Source organism: Octopus sinensis, linkage group LG1, assembly GCF_006345805.1.
Source record: "Octopus sinensis linkage group LG1, ASM634580v1, whole genome shotgun sequence".
Classification (NCBI taxonomy): domain Eukaryota; kingdom Metazoa; phylum Mollusca; class Cephalopoda; order Octopoda; family Octopodidae; genus Octopus; species Octopus sinensis.
The window spans coordinates 4,837,841-4,860,522 of NC_042997.1; positions in this window are offsets into that span (position 1 = coordinate 4,837,841).

Consider the following 22,682-nt stretch of genomic DNA (forward strand, 5'->3'; position numbering starts at 1 on the left):
GCGCCAACAAAAAAACACCAAACTTCAGAATGTTCCCCCTCTACCAATTTAGGGACGATACAACCTCGAGACAACGAATAAGTAAAGAAAATCTCTTTATTACAAAATACAAGCCACTTCTTAACGGGTCTACGACAAACAATTAATATACCTCAACTTTAGAATAAAAGAAAAAAATATATATACACACACAAATACTACACTCAATAGAATCCATTACTAATCAGCCCCTTCATAGCTATATTACATTCATATTCTCCCTTCTCTGTTTTTTCTTCTTCTTCTTCTTCTTCCTCTTCTTCTTCATCATCATCGTTATCATCATCATCGGCATCATCATCATCGCCACCATCATCACCACCATCTTCTCCTTCTCCTCCTTCTTCTTCTCTTCTCTTCATCATCATCGTTATCATCATCATCGTCGTCATAATCATCCACCATCACCATCATCGTCATCTTCTCCTTCTCCTTCTCCTTCTCCTCCTTCTTCTTCTTCTTCTTCTTCTTCTTCTTCTCCACCCCCTACCCCTTAAGTTTGTCACTAATGTTTTTTAGTATAACACCTACGCTAATTCTATAAAGAAGCCTATCAATATAAATATTCTCCTGAATTGAACTGAGACTGCCAGCCGCCACTGACCATTCAAAATACGACCATCAGGGCACTCCCAGATTCTTCCACCCCCCTTTTCCTCACCAGCCTTCTCTCTACTACCCTACCAAGAGCTCACAACTACCTCGAACACACAAGTGCAAACAAGGGTGTCAGAGAAAGGCAGAATGCCACTTAAATCTGAACACTACTATAGAAATATTCTTTTAAAAAAACTTTTCTTCTAATTTTTCTAAATTTAATTATTTAATCGTTACAGTTGAAAAGGTCTCAAAATGACCGAAACCGGTACTGAAATGTTCACTATAAAATTATTTTAGCATTTTCTATTTTTACTTGTTTTTTCATATATATATATATATATATATATATATATATATATATATATATATATATATATATATATATATATATATATATATATATATATAAACATATACGACGGGCTTCTTTCAGTTTCCGTCTACCTAATCCACTCACAAGTCTTTGGTCGGCCCGAGGCTATAGTAGAAAACACTTGCCCAAGGTGCAACGCAGTAGGGCTGAACCCGGGACCATGTGGTTGGTAAGCAAGCTACTTACCACTCAACCACTCCTACGCCTATTATTATAATTAGTATTAGTAGTAGTAGTAGTAGTAGTTGTAGCAGTATTAATACTATTATTATCATTATTATTATTATTATTATTATTATTATTATTATTAATATTATTATTATTATTAATACTATTATTGAGTGAGAGAGCAGTACATGCCATCAAAGTGACACTGGGGTAATATATACAAAGCCCAGTATACCCTTCATGGCTACCCGTCTGATAAGGGAGCACCAGGCACATCCATCAAAACCACATTTGCTGCAGATTATGATCTCATATCAAGATAAACAGCACATGACCTTGCAGGTGGGGCCCACTTCGAATTTTCTTCTGGTCGGGTAACTCATCCTGTTCAAACGGTCCTTTGAATAAGCGTTGTTTAAGGATGTTGAACGAACCACCCATGTTTCCAAAGGCGAATTATTCAAACCCCAAATAACCCCTCTCAACACATGGCTAAGATGCTCCCCCACTACTTCTGCTCGTGATCAGAGAGGCACATATCGTCAGCTACTAAGGGACATGCTCAACTGGTTTAAGTAAAAAAACTGTCAAGCAAATCTGTGGTATTGAGTAGAATATATGTGTAGCCCATCTATTATACCAAGACAAAACAATGTACATGATAACACTTCCAATCAGTTCAGATCAGAAGCTATGAGAGTTACTGTCTGGTACTGCATCAGGGCATTATTTATCATCATCATCACCATCACCGTCACCATCACCATCATCATCGTCGTCGTCGTCATCATCATCATCATCATCATCAGTCTCCGTCTACCAAATCCAATCACAAGGCTTTGGTCGGCCCGAGGCTATAGTAGAATACACTTGCCCAAGGTACCACGCAGTGGGACTGAACCTGGAACCATGTGGTTGGTAAGCAAGCTACTTACCACACAGCCAAGCATATTATTATTATAATTTTTATTTTTATAGCTATCACCATAACTACCATTGTTTGAGGAACTAGGTGTATATCACTTTGGTGAATAGAAGATACACTACAGATCTATAAATAGATTCGACTTATGTTGGGGTGGTCCGCCATAGAAACAAAGGAATTTTCGCATCTTTTATATCAGTAGGAGTTAAATGTTTTCACTACTACCAGTGGCCACTTAACCCTGAGAGCGCTACCTTGAAAAGAAGCAACTGAACCTGTTATATTTGTAATTACTGGTACAAAAAGTATTATATGTACACACAAACATATATATATATATGAATATACATACATTGGAGAATACAGTAGGATGTTTACATTTTCGAATAATCGAGGAGAGTCAAAATGTAAGAATATAATAGTAAAATTTTAAGATTAACTTCATATGGTCTTTTGTATTACCGCACAGAGAGAAATGGTAGAGTTCTTAGAACAAAAACGGAGGATGTTGTTTAAAGCTCCGAATACTCAGGGAGAGAGGAAAGGATAAATATTCACACAGTAGTCGTAGATATTAAATTTTTTTTTCTGTATTTTTTCAGTCTGATCGTTTATGTGTTCAAAAGCTATAGGTATGCAAGTTTTTAAACTTATTTTGAAGGAGAATAAAAATATTCACTGGAAATTGTAGATATTCCAGTCTTTAGGAATTGTAGAAGGAAGGCATGTTCACCTCGTTGGATTTTTGAATTTCTGAATTTCTTTTTCTTTTGGAATATTTCATTTCTTCTTGAAAGTTATGCTGTTGTTTACAGCTTTTGTAGTTATGCAGTATGTATATATTGGCAGGTGCTTAATTTCTAAAATTTTTTATCGTGCATTTTAATTGTGTGGTTACAATAATAGGCATGTTTACATATTCTGTTAGTTAGAGAAGCAGGGAAGACAAGATGTTCAGACAAAATTAGATATATTAGTTTCTAAAATTTTAGGTGTTTGTTTGTATGTCCAAAGGTGTAGATATATAATTTCTTTAACTTATTTTGAGGGAAATTCAAAATGCTCTCAGAAAACTGTATATATTCTAGTCTGTTATATTTTCAGTTGTCCTACTGGGTTGTATTAGTATTTCTGTATCTTCAGCTACATACATGTCAAGGCAGTGAAGAACACGGCAATAATAATAATAATAATAATAATACTAATAATAATAGTAATAATAATAATGATAATGATAATAATAATAATAATAATAATAATAATAATAATAATGATAATGATAATGATAATAATAATAATAATAATAATAATAATAATAATAATAATAAGAAGAAGAAGAAGAAGAAGAAGAAGAAGAGAAGAAGAAGAAGAAGAATAGTAATTATTATCATTATTATTATCATCATCATCACCGTTATTATATTAAAACTGACTGCTTATTTTGCTGGGTATGATGTTTGCACCCAGCAGACTAAGGTGACACTTCTATATTGGTCATGCTTCAAAAACCCTGCGAAGAATTCTTGCAGTTCCAAGAAATCTTGATTTTTGTACGTGTTCTACCTCCACACTAGCAGCAATGATTTTCAGTGATATTGGAATGTGAGTGTTGATACTCCCAAGTGCTCCAATTACTATTGATATCATGTCTACTCTCCTCATTTAACACAAATTTCTTATTTTCCACTTCAAATAATCATAGATCTTTATTCTTCTGTCACAGTGATCCTTTTGACACCTGGGCAAGATCTGTCGATGATGATCTTTTTTCATTCACTACAATAATGTCCGGTTTTCGATGTGTGGTTGGGTAATCGCACTGGATCATTGCCTCCCACAGTGTTTTTCAATTCTCATTTTCAGTGATTCCTTGTGGAGTTTGCCCATACTATGTATTTGCTCTTTGTGGCTTCCTTCGATATCCCAATTGATAATTCTTGGCACATTGTCATGGCGTCTTTTCTACTCACATTGTGCCAATTTCAGGAATTCGCTAACGATGTGTCATACCGTTTCAAAGTTCTGATTTCACATTCTGCATTTGTCGCTCTCAGTAGCGTTGTCTATGCCGCACTTCATATAGTTGGTCCTAAACGCTTCTTTCTGAGCTGCGCATGTAAGTGCTTCTGTCTCTATTTTCAGGTCCTCTACATCTGTCTTGGCGTTTACCTCTCTTGCAAATTGACCGTATATTTTCTTTTCATTCCATGCCTTTTATTATTTTTTTTTCGTTTTTGTTTTTATTTAAATTTTGCTTTAATTACACACTTTTCAGTTTTGATGACGCCGCCTTCTTCGTGTGTTTCAAAACTGACTCTATGGCATTTTTATATACCATACTAGGCTGTTTTCCTCTGCTTCGATACAGCCAGGGCAACTGATTAAACATCTCCCATCCATTTTTTCTGGATAAGAACAGCGTATCAGTGTCACTCATAGGTTAATGACTACGTGTACAGGCAATATATATCAAGCATTGCTATCCATCTTCACTTCGCATTTGCCATTTTATAATTCCCGATCTGTAGCGAAGTGATATTATCACGCACGTATTAACTGCATTTATTTTTATTATCATTGAGTGAGAGAGCAGTTCATGCCATCAAAGTGACACTGGGGTAAAATATACGAAGCCCAATATGCCCATCATGACAAACCGTCTGATAAAGGTACACCAGGCACATGCATCACAACCATATGTGCGCGACATGGTGATCTCATATCAAGATAAACAGCACATGACCTTGCAGGTGGGGCCCACTTAGAATTTTCTTTAGGTTGAGTAGCCCATCCCCTCAAACGGTCCCTGAATAAGGGTTGTTTAAGGATGTTGAAAGAACCACCCATGTTTCCAGAGGTGAACTATTCAAACCCCAAAGAATCCCTCTCAACACATGGCTATGATGCTCTCCCACTACTTCTGCTCGTGATCAGAGATGCACATATCGTCAGCCACTAAGGGACATGCTCAACTAGTTAAGGTCAAACAACTGACAAGCAAATCTGTGGTATTGAGCAGAATATTTGCTGTAGCCCATCTTTTATACCAAGACAAAACAATGTACATGATAACACTTCCAAATGTACATGATAACACTTCCAATTATTATTATTATTATTATTATTATTATTATTATTATTATTATTATTATTATTATTATTATTATTATTATTATCATTATTATTATTATTATTATCATTATTATTATTATCATTATTATTATTATTATTATTATTATTATTATTATTATTATCATTATTATTATTATTATATGTTTTCTTCTTCTTTCAAATTTGCTTCCATTTCTTGCCGAGTGTCTTCCCGACTCCTAAGGCAAAGAAACTCATAGTATACATTGGTAGGCCGTTAAACTAAACTCACTAGTTCGTTCATTTTTTTAAAGGTTAAATTAAAATACATGGGTAGTAATAGTTCTTACATCGACAATGCTCTTCTCAATACGTGTGATGTACCAGTTAAGGCAATCTTATGTACTTCTTGCAGGGATGGTAAGCCATGGATCATTCTCATATAATTTTCGGTTTCCTTCTTGAACATTCCTAGTACTCCTACGATGACTGGTATTGTAACCGCCTTGAGATGCCACATTTTCTCAATTTCAATGAGCAGGTCTTTATATTTTCTGGGCTTGTCACACTCTTTCGCCGAGATATTATGATCACAGGGGATGCTCATGTCGATCAATAAGTAAACTTTATTGTTTTGGTTTTTCACAACAATATCCGTTTTATTGGCTTTGATGGTTCGGTCTGTATGTACTGGAAAGTCCCACAGAATCGTTACATTTTCTCCTTCAGTTACAGCTTCAGGGTGGTGACTATACCACTTGTCGGCAGTTTTGATATTGTAATGCCGACTTATTAGCCAGTGTAGATATTGGCCAACTCTGTCAAGTCTTAATTTATACTCCACTGGGGCTAAGACTTTACATCCAAAGATTAGGTGGTCCACTGTTTCAATCATGTCGTTGCAGAATCGGCATTTTGGGTTTGCTCCATTTCTTATCACATTGGCCTGGTAGTTCCGGGTTAATAGGCTTTGATCTTGAGCAGCCAGGATGAAACCTTCGCTCTCTGCTTTTAGCCCTGAGCTCCGTAGCCACTAACGGGTTTGCTTCTGGTCAACATCAGCTTGTTTGCTACGGGCCACATATTTGCCGTGTAGAGGTTTCTCCTCCCACCTATCAGCCAATTGTTCGTGCGCTTTTTTCGTTGCCATTATTTCCACCTTCTTTGCAACAATAGTTGCCGTACTTCCCTCGGGTTGTTCAGTTTGGGTATCCTGCACGAGGTCAATAGCAATTTTTTTGCTTTCCTTTATGATAGAATGAAACTTCTTTCGTCTCTCGTGATTTTCCACGAGCTTTAGTATCCAGTCATTCGTTATTTCAAGATATTTGGCCAGTCCAATTGTGGTTGTTTTGTAAGCTAGTTCAAATTGGATCAGGCCTCAACCTCCTTGGGCTCTGTGGAGGTAAAGGCGATCTACGTCTGCCTTTGGGTGGTGCATCCTATTACAACTCAGCTGCTTGCGTATTTTCCTATCTATATTCTTTACTTCACTCATATTCCAGTTAAACACATTGTAGCTATAAGTAACAACTGGAACTGCTAAGGAATGTATAGCTAACACCTTGTTACGTGCATTTAGTTCAGATTTCAGGACTGCACGAACTCTCCTATAACAATCCCCTTGACTGATCAGTGCCCCATCCACTCCGCTTTATTTACTTACCCTTTCTACAATGTGACGTAATATGTAGGACATTGTTTGGCTAGTAACTGTGCCTCACATACTGGTATTATTATTATTATCATCATCAGCATCATCATCATCATCATCATCATCATCACCATCATCATCATCATCATCATCATTATTATTATTATTATCATCATCATCATCATTATTATTATTATCATCATCATCATCATTATTATTATAATTATTATTATTACTATTATTATTATCATTATTATTATTATTATTATTGCAGCGCGTGCTGTAAGGCATGAACGTTCGAAAGCAGTTCGATAGTCCCTTATAGTAAAGGCACAATGTCAACACATTTATAATTCGGAATTTAACCGTCTACTTTGATGAGTGCTACGTTTCTTACCAGGGGATACTTAGTTCAGCGAAAAACTGTTAACAGCTGACGTAGTAAGGGAAGCAATAACGGGCAGCATGTTTGTGAATTTGTCGGGCTGTGTGGTCGCCCTATGAGATTTGTTAGAACGGCTCATGTCAGTTGTCTCCTACAACTAGCAACAGAACTGGATAATACCCTGTACTGCGAAAAGAAATGAAATTGACTCTGTTGAGAAAGGTCCTGACCAAGGTGGGTTGAGTTTTAAATCTTTAGGCAAATAATCCTGTTAAATGCAGAGTTGAAGATTTTAGTACAGTGTTAATAAATAGGCTGGGACTTTTATTCGATACTCCAGTATGTGAGGCACAGTGACTAGCCATACAATGTCCTACATATCACGTAACATTATAGAAAGGCTAATTAAATAAAGCGGTGTGGATGGGGCACTGATCAGTCAAGAGGATTTTATAAGGTTGACCATCAATACTTGCCGGTGGTCCTGAATGAGGCTTATTTCGGATCCGTTTTCAGAAACTGGGTATCCACATTGCACAGCGTCATTTACTCGGTGACCACTTTTCGAAACCGTTTAGTTTCACGTGCTCCGTCCATCCGGAATGCCCACTTCCTACACTTCTGTATGTACTCAGTCTAGAACTACTTCTGCTGAAGCTGGATGTTTCCAGGAAACATCATCGAGAAGGAAGGTGTGGAGGATTCGTGTTTCCATATACGGACCGCATCAACATAATAATGTCAGACGCGTATTATATAGAGGTAAACAACACAACTCGAGATGTCAGGAGCACCGAGAGAAGTAGCATCATCCTATCCATTAGCGCTCCGGTGTTCTGGAGGGGCGGATGAGTGAAAATGCTTAGGTTTCGGTTTGATTTTGACTTCGAGGGAGACAGGTACTGGGAAGCAGTGACGTGCACTGCGCCTATCCTCATCCAGATATGGATATAAATAAATTATTCCTGATGGACCATGCGGAGTGGTGAATGCTTACATTATATCTGTCATCTATTACCATCTGAACGTGTTGACAATGCACCACAGTTGTACCTTATCCTGTTACATGAATGAACCGAATGATTCGCTTCCAGTGGAGAGAAAGTTTTCCAATGATCAGATGGCATATTTTATAACACCATCCGCGGAGTGAGAGACTTGGTATGCTCTGGCTAATGATATGCTTAATTAGCTTATTCTCCAGCGCTTCTTTAATGTTGGCCATGTGTGGCGGCCGATTGTCTCTGTGACTGCGCTGCAGTCGTGGCTCAAAGAAAGACGGGAGAACGGCACAGTACAACATCAGCACTGTTAGATACTCAGAACTCTCAGCCACTCAGGCAAAGCTATGGGTTGATGTTTCACCATGACGTTCTACAAAGCACTAGTGGCAGAATAGAACGACAACGACCGTAGGTTTTATTCTGTGCAATCTTTAACTATGTTGTGAATAAATACGTGGAATAACCGAGCGAAAGTAAAGCCCGAGAAAAATGAAAATGAAAAGAGTTATTTAGATGAAAACTCATTTCACTAGGATACATGTAATGATACTGAAGTTCACAAACACATATACACTGACAGCTTCCCCTTCCTTTCTAATTCTCATTTTCTCTCTCTGTCTTTCGCTCCTTCTCCCCCTCTCTTTTACTTTCAGTCTTTCCCTCTTCCCCTTACTCACAAAAGCATTCGTGCAGTGCTCAAACATTAATGACTTTGAAGTTAAGTTGAACACCTGCAGTCGCACGTAGAGTGGATCTTGCCATCGGTTGACTCGACAGAAAAAGTCGTACCGCAGCCGATCTTTTTCTAGGGAGGGCAAGAAGTTCTATTTTTAGGGCATATGGGGGAAAAGATCGTGTACGGCCGCATCTCAAAAGGCAGACGCCAGGTACTTAGCTCCTCTGCTAAGCCGTTATGAATAATTTCAGATTCGTCTTGGAATTTGTAAATCTATTGAAACCTGAGTGAATGAAGCAAGAATGGTCCAAAGATGCAGTTCACACACACACACACATACACACACACACACATCCTCACACACACACATGCACAAGCATACACACACACACGCACACACACACGCACACACACACACACACATATATATATATATATATATATATATATATATATATATATATATACGAATATTAAATTCATGGATACATAAATGCCTACATGCACACACACAGCAAGAGGGAGAGATAGATAGATAGAGAGAGAGAGAGAGAGAGAGTTAACCTGAGTCATTTTTTGGCAGAAACATTTGTATGTTACATATGTATATTTATTATATCTATGAAACACGTTTCAAATATTTCAGATACCAATCTATTCTATAACAGATCATTTTATTGAGTTTTTTCTGACAAACTTAGAAACTTTCTTTGTTTGAATTATTGGAAAGTGGTGGATAGGACGTTATTTATAGTCTCTTAGACGTCACGCTGTTTGGGAATGTAGATTTCTGTAATATTAACCTAGGGAGTGTATAATAATTAACCAGATATAAATGTAATGTGTTTGCAATACAAAGTTAAAATCATTCCCACTTATTTACCTTACATCTTCCAGTTTTAAGGGTCTTACACCAGTCGTCAATATAAATAGGTATAATCAAAATCAAATTTTGTTGTTATCGGTACTTAGATTAATATTATATACATTCCATCAATTTAAAAGTATATGACTGAGTGAATATTTTAATGCTATTCTACTAGTGTTATAGCAGCATCTTTTTGAAAGTGAAAAAAAAGAAGCTTATATTTAGTTACTCTGTGTATATATTATCGAAACAGCCTACATGATTTAAAATATTCATAAATGTTTGTTTTTGTGACTAATATACTCTCTTTTTTCTGTCCGATGGGATATTTACTTCTGAAAATGAAATGCTTTGTTAAACAATACAATTGCATCATTATAAATGTCAAATGAAGCAAACAAATGTTGTGGCTGCATAGCGAAAATTATCTATCGTATATTTTGAGCTTTGCTTATTCTTTCAATTCGTCGATTGAGAAAAGTACAATGAATAATTTCAAATAACATTTGATGTTTAAAAAGGTTCATTGTTGTTTTTAACGTTACATTGAAACTACTTGAAGCTTTAGCGGGCGCATTTTTGTTTGAATATATCCTTGTAAGACGCACAATGTACTCACGTAGCTTTGCGTTTTCGGTTCGTCATATGACAGAAAAATTGTCGTCATCAACCATAGGCAATGTTACACATGTAGCCGCAAACGAAATCGTGCCCTCTAAATCGTATTCGCTAGTTCAAAAGGTTAAATTTAGAAACCAGTACTGAGTAATAAATGGAAGGAAAAAAAATAGCAGATGAACTTTAAGCAACTGTTGGCAAATGTTTTATTAAATTTGCTGAAAGCAATAGTCAAAAATTCAAACGATCCTCAGAAGTTATACATCAAACGGTAAGAGTAAAGTTTTGGAAAATATAAATGTATCTAAAGCAATATATGTATTCTTTGGAAAGGAGAAAGTAGAATGTAATGAAAAGAACATTACGAATGATTACCGTTCAAGTTTATTATTTTACTATTGGAGCAAACGTAATTCAGTTAAGTAAAAGTGAATCAATAGTATGGTGAATGCAGTCATTGTTTCTATAGATTTATCGGTTTTAAAATGGATATACATATAACGTAGTACTCACCGTAATGTACGCAATCGATCTTTGAGAGAGAAAAAAAAGTAGCTATTGTTGATCTACATCAAACTAAATATGAAAACATTAGGGATGGTGAGATATATACAGTATACACAACAGCTGAAAGCGTATTTATGTCGCGTTCATTATCAAAAAGAGATTTTCCTTGTAAAAAGATGAGATTCAATGATTTGCAAAGAGTTAAGCTAAAATGTCGTTCGAAATATAAGTAAGCTTTCAAAAGGGTGAGATTTCATTCAAAGGCAGTACGCATCTGATGACTAGGTTTTATTGAGTTCTACTTTGGCTATGTTGTAACTGAATACCCAGAATTAATGAGCGAAGCTAAACTCGGGAAAATGCAAACAAAAGAGATATTTAGATGAACCCTCATTTCACTAGTATACATGTAATGCAAATGATGTTCAAAAACTGAAGTACACTGACCACATTCCCTTCGTTTCTCACTCGCTTCTTCACTCTCTTTTTTAGTCTCCTTTAAACGTAAACATATTTTATGCCAGATAGCTACATATAGAAGAATGGGTGATAGAAAATATGTAGAGAATATATGTTCATTAGATGAATTGAAATTTTAAATCCCTCTAGTTACTGACCGGTTTAAGTTGAGAATCAAATCATTTCATTGATATTAGGTGGATTGTATTTTAGAAAAAATAATAACAAATAAAGTCTGGGTTTTGTAACCAAGAGAGATTATAGCTTCAACTTACTCAATAATTTTACAAATACTATTTTTTTAATCGCGGAAATTAGAGAACATTAGTAGACTATTAACTACCGGATTATATATATAAAAAAAGGGTATGTATAAGGGGAAAGAGTAGAAAAAGAAACAAAATCCAATGAGTTATTTCTAAGGGCTACTCGTAAGGGCCCTACAAAATCATGGTCACTCTGGCCACTTAGACAACTGTTCTCTCAGATTTTTATTCCTCCAATCTTCAGGCACATACTCAGAACAGGCCCATTCACTCGGACGTTGCTCGCTACACTCATATAGTGTTCCACAAATTTACTGTGATGCAGGAAGTGAAGCAGAAACTCCCTCTCCGTCTTCACTTCACTTTTCATGTGAAACTCGAAGAAACTCATCAGGACTTGTCCATAGTGGAAGGCATTTGCCTTCACTTCTGTCAATCTTGTCCATCACACTAGCTCCTCTTACAGCTACCAGACTGACGAAGATTGTCCTCCCAGTTGAAAAAAGCGATTTTCTTAGTGGATTCATTTTGGATATCCGGTGCATATGTTACAGTACGTGTTAGGCATAACTCTACAAGTTGCCAATGCACAGGCACTGGCCGATTGCTTGCAGACTTGTTCATGATGTCCACAACAAGCATTTCGGAAGACCACGGATATCGACAAGCGCACAATCCACTAGAATCGTTTTGTCTGAATTCCGAAAATCTGTTTGAGTACTGACATTGGGAAAGTTAGATTCAAAGAAAAGTCTATCTATACTCTCAATACATATGATCAGGAAGAAGAGAGCTTGCATGTAAGAGGATCTCCACAGGAGAGTGGAGATTTATTAGTGGTACTTGATATGAGTTGTTGGAGATGCACACTTTCTCATCGAAGGATGCTTGCGGTGATGAATCTATATCTAAATTAAGTGGCCTAGTTAGCAATCCCCATTTTACCTACTGGGGACACGAGAAATTATATCTATATCTTAATGCTAATTGCACAAAGTTACTGCATGGTCCCGTTTATCAATAACCAAGTAATTGGGCCAGTCTTGTTTTACTGGTCACATATACTCGACCATCCTGCAACAATTCACCATGTCGTGCCTTCAAGAATATCTGCAGAATTATTTTCAGCCTGATGGGGCACCCCAACATCACTAGAGTAATGTAAAGGATATCTTAGATGAGATTTTGTCAAACAGAGTAACTGGACGAAAGGAATTGATAGAATACTCTCCATATTCGCTAGACGACATAGCACATTTTTGTTATATTTTTGCGGATATAAGACAAATTTTACTGTACAGACCCGGCAACAATCGATGAATTGAGGACATTCATTTAACGAGAATGGGAAGAAATACCGAATAGACGTTGATAAAATTATAAAAGTGAGTCTGCTGTAGTATTAATTAAATTTTGAGAATTGAATGTATTTTAATAAACACTGATTTTATAATCGCTGAATGTGTCTATGCATATAGGGCAACACTCTTTACACACATACATACGTATGTGTGTATGTATGTGTGCGTGTGTGTGTGTGAGTGTGTGTGTAATGTAGTTTTTAAATCGAATCAGCAAAAGAAACATCCAATTCAACCTATAAGCATGTAAACTTTAGCTATTATTTTAATAATATTCACAGTATGCCTCGTCTAATATTTTTATCTTCACATTTGACTACTCCACAGAGAAGTAAAAAGCGTTATATACCGTTTAAACGGTATCAAAATATTCGAACAAAGAGAACATAACAAGTAAGCATATTAAAAAGAAAGCAACACGTTTACACACAACACTTAATTACAGTTTCACGTACAAACATTATTTGGATATACAGGCCAATTAAATGAACTTGTGATGATATGTCCGAATCATATTTATAGACACGTTGCTACAAGCTGGATAATATCTCGTATGAATATGTTTCGTTGGATATGATGTTTTTTTTTCAGAGAAACCATATACATCTTAATGGTATCAAATTTTTGCAAAACACCAGCAATTTTGAGTGATGGGGTAAGTCGTTTACATCGCCCCTGTTGCTGAACTAGTTTTTATTTTATCAACCTCCAAATGATGAAAGGCAAAGTCGATTTCAGCGGAATTTGAACATAGAAAGTAAACTGACTAAATACTGCTAAGCTTTTTATCCTGACGTGTTAACTTTTCTGTCAGCTCGCCGCCTTTTTCATAATACTAACATTTAAAATTGTATAAGTAAAGCCAATGAGAATCCATTCGTAGATCCCCATTTAAGGTTGCTACTATCCTATTTTCTAAACTTTCATATGATTTCAAGTGCTGGCGATGGCTCTGACGGAAATATTTAACCCAAAACTGCGTTATCATAAAATGTGTAAACATGACGTAGAAAATCGGAACACTTACAAATCCATTTTCGACACCATAAAAATTCAGCCATTTTAGTGCTAAAGTCTAATGGGACTTATCGACTACAGAAAAATGTTTAAAGGGAAATATCGACCTATTTTGTGTTAAAACAATAACACATAGATAATTTCGTGCGGAGCTATTACATATTCTACGTGCCATAATGTTGACTTAGGGACATCTTGAAAAATAATATATTTACGCAATTCATTGAAAGAATCCGACAAACAAGGATCATCAGTTAATTTAAATTATTGTTTCATAACAATTATTAGGAAATATAACAATATAACATCATCTGGAACTTTTACAAAGGCATCTTAATATATCTAATTAGTATTCCAGTTAAAATAAATGGTAAGGGTATATTTGAATATCTTTATCGAAATCACTACATCTTGATGCATTTTGATACACACTGTCTAAGTAATTATTCATATTTCTAGAAGATATAGCAAATATATTCTTCCATGCATATTTAGTGTCGAACAACTATATATGTAAACACAGCTGAGTACGCACATGAGTGAATGCATGATTATATATACATATATATGTGTGTGTGTGTGCGTGTATATATATATTGGCCTGATCGCTAAGCCCGCGGGGTGGCGTCATTCGAAGGCTAAAACAATGTGAACGCATTGTGACCAGTGATGCGTAACTATATCTGATGGACTGGTCGGTCACGTGATCACGTGATATATATTATATATATATATATATATATATATATATATATATATATATATTATATATATATATATATGTATGTATGTATGCGTGTACCTGTGTGTGTATGTGTCTGTTTAGAGAGGAGATTAAAACTGAGAGAAAAGCTTAAGAGGCTTCAAACAATGAAATACATAATTAAGAAAGGAAAATGAAATGAAGTGACGAAAATCATTTGAGAAAATGATTTCACCTTCAATAAAACAAAGATAACATCTACATGTTTATCAAAATACGCTCCGGAGTTCAATTAATAATGCTGTAAGTGAAAGGAGATCAATGTGAAAAAAATTAAATTTCATTTAACAATTTTGGAACTACAAAAGAATTTTCCGCCAAAATTTACGGTGCTAGCAATTAGTCAGATTCGGTGCTGATGGTGGTGGTGGTGGTTGTAGTAGTAGTAATAGTAGTATTAGCATTAGTATTATTATTATTATTATTATTATTATTAGTAGTAGTAGTAGTAGTAGTAGTAGTAGTAGTAGTAGTAGTAGTAGTAGAGAGTTTGTATTACAGAATATATCATCTTCGAGCACATCTGGGTATTCCCGCCGTCGATTGTGTATGTAGGAGTTTAATATTAAATTAGTAACATATAGATACACATTCGAAGTTCCACATCAAGCAAATTATTCGCAGTGTAAACATACAATACAAAATACAGTAGTACCGCGGTTTTCGAACAACTCTGGTCTCCAATAAATTGTGCTTTATATATACACATACACACACACACACACACACACACACACACACACACACACACACACATACATATATATATATATATTAGTAATGATAGGGAAACAAAGGAATGAATGAGACCTCAATATTATGTAAATAGAGGAATTTATCTGTAATAGGATATGTGACAATTATTCAATTATTCTGTTGGCATAATAAAACTCCAAGTTTCAAATGTCGGGCCGGAAATCTGTTACGGCATCTCGTCAGTATATATATATATATATATATATAATATAGAGAGAGAGAGAGAGAGAGAGAGAAAGAGGAGAGAGAGAGAGGGGGGACTAGATATATAGATAGATAGATAGATAGGTAGGTTAGATTTCAGTTAACAGTTAACCACAACGATCAGTATCTAACGCCTGTGGCTACAATTAGTTATTAGTTACACCATTAATTCTTTCGTTTGTTAATTCCGTGTACTCTTAGCTGTTGGATAAATAGTCTCTGGTGTTTATATTACTATTAGAAATAAAAAAATTGTGGAAACTTGTATATACACAAAATATCTTATAACTATATACAGCAAATTATAATGACTTACACGTGTTTCCGCAGCAACAACAACACACTGTTACAAATACATCTTTGCAATATTGTTGGTGCAGCTTCATCGTTGTCTGTCCATTTCGTTATACTGAAAGTGAACTGACTACAGCAAAGTTTTTTTAGTGTTTTGAGAGCGTTACAAGTGTTGCTATTTGTAGCTATGTGCTGCTCACCACAACTTCACTCCAGTAAGCGTCCGAAGTTAGGGCTTCCACTCAAATCTGTACCGTCAAGATTATTATTTTGTAAGGCACTTCGTTCGTTTTGATGGTTGTGTATGTTATGTCGTTGATTTCAAGTGTAGTGCGTGCATTGCATGGTTCATGTATGTTTATATTCATCTTTTGTTTGGCTCCTCATGATTTGTATTTTATATCAGGTAGGTATTGGGTCTCTTTTATATATTACTGATTGTTATCAAATATTTTTATGTTTAGCTTATCTTATTCTATTTTTTATATCCAGCTCAATTTTTTTTGGGGCGTTGGCTATCTAAAATTATTCCTACATCTCTTAAGGCACCTACCGTGTTTCTGTAAACATCGTAGGGCTTGTCCGTGCCTAGTATTAATAAATGTATGTTTGGATATAAATACTTGGTAATGTCTTTCAATAAATACATCCCATCTATTTCACCCTACACGATAAGGCTTGCGGCGTTTATTTAGTTCTCAATCAATAGAAGAGTCATTGTTTTTCTCTGGAACTGTAGTCCACTTCGAAATCCACAACGTTTCTATCCAATAAACACTTTTTCCTGAAAGTTCTTTCTTATATTTTCTATAGATTGCTTGAAGCTCACCTTTCTACACTTGGATCCGCAGACTTATATAGATATATATATATATATATATATATAATATATATATATATATTATATATATATATATATATATATATTATATATATATATAATATATATATATATATATATATATATATATATAATATATATATATATACATATAGCAGGGGCACACGACGTTGCCCTGCAGTGCAATTGTTTTTTTTATATATTGGAAAAGTAAAATGTGTTATATACAAATTTGCTATTCTAAATTCAATATTTGTTTTTTATCTGCAATACAAGTTAGTCCAATAAAATTATTCATAAAACAAAAAATATAATATTTTAAAGGAAAGGAAAATACAAAATTTGCCTTTTTATGAAGGGAGATGAATTCTATCCCAGATGTTGAATGAAATTACGTAGGCGAATCTTGGTAATGAACATTTCTTGTTTTCTGGTATGGGGCATAGACAAATAAGTCTTGCGAACTACCAACCATGGAGCAACCAACATAAAGTTGTCCATGAGAAAATAAGGCTTAATTATGTGCAAGCCAGTAGGTTTCAAAGTATGACCTTAAGTTTTATTAATAGACATTGCAAAGTAAATTCGCACTAGGAATTGTGCTCATATGAATTCAAATAGCATATCTGTTTGCTTGATTTGCATTCTTGGATGACCCCCCCCCCCGAGGCACATCCAATTATGATGATATTTCTATAACATAAGGTGATGAGGGCTTCACAATCTAACTTGTCACATTGCATAATTTTCGAGGAGCTAAATTTCTTTGAAGCATTATTAGGAGTCCTACCTTCAAAAACGAGGAAGTCCAGGTGGCTCAAGAAAATTAAGGAACTCTGTTGGGTAATGGACAGATTGATTTTCACTGAATCAACTGACTTCTACTACTTAATGACTTAAAATATGCTATTGTTTCGTTTTTGGAGCAAGGATTGCCCTTTCACACAACCGTTTGGGTGAATTATAATTATTGCCTAAGTCTGGAAATACTCTGTTCTTCAATTCAATCGGGGATTTCCCTATGATTATATTATGAGCCAAAGTGATATCACCATTCCAATCAAATGTTACTTTCTAAATGGAGAAGCTAAGTGGAAAACTGTTCTGCACATTGATCCCCATCTAATATACTTTGAATGTTACTACTGAAGGAGAATTTCAGTACTTTAGTCTATAGGTGCGAATACTCAATCCATACTTCTATTTCATCAGATCTTGTTCGTCACGGAATTACTGGTAATGTATATCTCATATCTCCTAATAGAACTAATGTATCATCTCCCATATATTTATTCTTACCTCTTATGTTCTGCAAGCTCTCATGAAGAGCTTCCATTGCACCTGTGTCACAGTATATTCATGCCAAATGATCAAGTGGCGTTAGCGCAACACTTCTTTTCAACCTGAACCTTTGCTTATATAACAAAATTGATTGTCATTTGTGACCAGATATAGCGGTAGTATAAAAGCAGAAGTAGCTGTTCCTCCTCCAGGGATAATAGAGACAGTAAAGCCAGACAATTCTACAGAAACTTCAATACTATCTGTTGCCTTGCTTTTGAGAGAAGCAATGTTGTTACAAATGCTTTCGCTGTGCCACCAGGAACATAAAGAAAGAAAATTCTCCAACTTTGATCTGACTGACGAAATAATTTTATCATATGCCACGTGTTTTTTCTGAAAGAAGTTTAGGTTCATGTTCATTCACAATGGCAGCAAAATCTCTGATGTCATAACTTGTCTCTCTTGAAGTTAAATCACTAATTTGACAGTTTATTTTTGGCAGTTCAGAGACAGAATTTTGTAAATTTTTGCTTCCCATGGCCAAAACTTGATCCTCAATTTCAGTCAGTCCTTGGTTTTAAATGTTGTCAGAGAACTAAATATTGATATCTGGGTTGGCCTGATCAACTGCATATTTTTAAGTCCTCAGCTATGTCATCATGATGTTTCATCCATAGATGTAAGGGACTGCGAAGTTGACACATGTTCAGTATAATTGCAAAAAGATTACGAAGAATTCTTGAGAATATGAGACAAATATTTCAGTCAATGCGAGTTCTCAATGCTCATCATTTTCTAAAACAACTTGTCGAGAGCATGTTTCCCTTGTCGAGAACATTTACCCCCCTTGAATCTTGGAATTATTTGGGACCACTTACTTCATACCAAAGGAGACGTAGGTAGTAGCATTATACTTTTCCTCTTGTGATATTTATTGTTTCTCCATACATAATGCCTAGGTAATTGTGAGTAACGAGTTTTCTTGCAATTCATCTACTTGATACAGCTTTAAAAATGCAGTAAGTGTACATTCTTTTGGAGAAAGCGCTTGTTTCAAGGCTGTTTTGTAAAGAAAACCCTGCGGCAATTATGTAGACAGACACTGAGATGAATGATCACTGAGTGCCTCTCATGAATGGTAAAATTGAAGATGCATTAAAAAAGCCACATTGCTACTCTCGTACTGTGCAACGTCGTCATTTTTATTTATCTGCTAATTGCCATTCTACATAAAAGTGTATGTAAACATGCTTAATAGAGTAATAGAATGCAGAATTCAGCAATGACTCTGCCTACCCGTACTTGTCTTTGCTTTACTGTAGAATACTGATCCTCTACCTCTACCCCATCTCCTCTTGTAAAGAGTGGGAACATTCTTCTTGGAAACATTTTTGAAAATTTAAAAAGGGATTAAACGAAAAAATAATGACTTACGAGAATAGCTTCACAAGAGTGATTGAAATAAATACCGATTGTGGAAGGCCCCACGAAGGCAACCACACATGTCCGCACGCACACGCATACATACAGTATGAAGCAACAGATGAAATAGACACGTGTGTGTGTAACAAAGACTGAATGAAGTGGCGTGTTGTCCTGTATAACTACTTAAATAAATATGCATACACCTTTGTATGTATGTGTGCCTGTGCGTGCGTGTGAAAATGAGAGTGTGTGTGCGTCACTTAGATATCTCTCGCTCTCTCTCTCTCACACACAAACATAATAACGCATTGAAACCTGTGTTGTGTGTGTGTGTATGTTTTAGTGTGAGTGTGTGTGAAAGAGAGAGGGAGGGAAAGAGAGTAGGGTGAGGGAACATTCGAAACAATGAATGAAATAAACATAAAATGAAACAAACGCAACGGACATTTAAATTTCTGAACTTGGTAAATATTCCTTCCATTATTTTATAGTAGTCGTTTGCAAATAGCGAATTAAAACTTGAAATGAATACATTAAAAAAAGAGAAGGAGAGGTTTTACTAATAAAAACGGAACATTTCACCTTTGCTACAGAAGTTGACATTGAGAGTATTGTTTAAATGTAAATTATATATACAAAGCTATATAATATATTTTTAATCAAAAAATACAGAGGACCCTATTATGTATCCGAGATCAGATTATTTATGATACACAAGCATGGGAGCATTTCCAGCAGTAGTTGATATATATATTATATATATATATATATATATTATATATATATATATATATATATATATATATATATATATATATATATATATATATATATATATATATAATATATATATCGCGCAGGAGTGGCTGTGTGGTAGTAGCTTGTTAACCAACCACATGGTTCCGGGTTCAGTCCCACTGCGTGGCATCTTGGGCAAGTGTCTTCTGCTATAGCCCCGAGCCGACCAATGCCTTGTGAGTGGATTTGGTAGACGGAAACTGAAAAGAAGCCCGTCGTATATATGTATATATATATATATGTATGTGTGTGTTTGTGTGTCTGTGTTTGTCCCCCTAGCATTGCTTGACAACCGATGCTGGTGAGTTTACATCCCCGTCTCTTAGCGGTTCGGCAAAAGAGACCGATAGAATAAGTACTGAGCTTACAAAGAATAAGTCCCGGGGTCGATTTGCTCGACTAAAAGGTGGTGCTCCAGCATGGCCGCAGTCAAATGACTGAAACAAGTAAAAGAGTAAAAGAGAAAGAGTATATGTATAATATATGTATATATATATGTATATATATATATGTATATATATAATATATATTATATATATATATATATATATATATATATATATATATATATATAGAGAGAGAGAGAGAGAGAGAGTGATAGATATACATATATATTTGTATGTATAGCTATCTATCTATCTCTCTCTCTATATATATATATATACATAGAGAGAGAGAGAGAGAGAGAGAGAGAGAATGCTTTGAAGAATGCCTTAGCAAAGTCAAATCCTACCTTCGGAAGTACAACTTCGAAAACATACTAGTGATGGGTGATTTTAACCTCCCTCATGTGAACTGGCTCACAAATACTCTGAAGTTAGCAGCATGCTCTACATCAGATGTAGCAGCAGCAGAACTGCTCTTTAATCTAATGAATGAATTCTTCCTGACTCAGCTAGTGCTCGAACCAACGAGACAGAATAAAACGGTCTTGGATCTGGTATTGACCAATCACTCTAGCTTCGTTCACAGTATTTCAGTTGAAAAGACTCTCATCTCAGACTACGACATGGTACTCTTCAATTTTAATTCCCGATATATAAAACCAAACCAGCCTATCCCACTCCATGGCACTCATTTGACAACATAAACTTCCACAAAGCGGACTAGGGAGCAATCAGAAAGGATCTGTCTCTCATCGGCTGGTCTTTTACTCTCAATTCTACCCATATTGAGACCGCATGGCAGCATTTTGAGAACATTGTCAACCATACATACTCTAAGCACGCTCCCACGAAATCTACTAATACAAACAGAAACCGGCTCCCTAAAAAGAAAAAAACACTCATCAGGCGCATCAAAAGACTCAATAAAACAATCAACCAATTAAAATATTCCCACATACAACATCCACATTCAATAACAATGAAAAGGCAAGAGCTGGAAAGACTTCATTTGCAGACCAACGGGGAGGAACAGTGGGTAATCAAAAACATCAAACAGATCCCAAAAGTGTTCTATTCTTATGCAAATAAGCATAGAACCACTGTCTCACCCATTGGGCCATTAATTGATGATAACGGCATTCCCCAACACGATGCTAAAGAAATGGCAGAAATACTGCAGAAACAATACTGCTCTGATTTTAGCGTTCTCACTGATATTGACATAAGAGAAGCGAACGAAGTTGATTCCCAACAAAAAATCTCAGACATAATCTTCACTGCCACTGACATCATACCAGCAATAAATGAGTTCAAATACTACTCTACTGTAGGCCCTGACAGATTCCCCGCTAGTCTCCTGAAGGAATGTAGACACCAACTTGCAGTCCTTCTGACCAACCGCTGGAGAAATTCATTAGACGCAGGTTATATACCGAAACATTTTCTATCCCATTCAGTCATCCCGATTTTCGAACAGGGAAACAGATCCCTCGCAGTCAACTATCACCCAATCTCACTCACCTCCCACAACATTAAAGTGTTTGAAAGTGTGTTAAGATCAAGGATAGCTGACTTCCTGGAGACCCACAAACTCCTAAATGCAAATCAGCATAGCTTTCGCTGTGACAGGGACTGTCTAACACAGCTCTTACACCAGATTGAAAATATACTCAAAGCCTTGGGAACATGTTCGAACTCTAATGTCATATATCTTGACTTCAGTAAAGTGTTCGACAGGGTAGACCATAATATCCTACTCTCAAAATTGGCAAATGTTGGAATCCGTGGAAAATTTCTACACTGGATTAAGTATTTCCTGGCGAATATAACACACAATGTTGTAGTTGATGGAGTCCACTCAAGCCCAGCAAAAGTCACCAGCGGTGTCCCCCAGTGGACTGTCTTGGGTCCGCTACTCTTT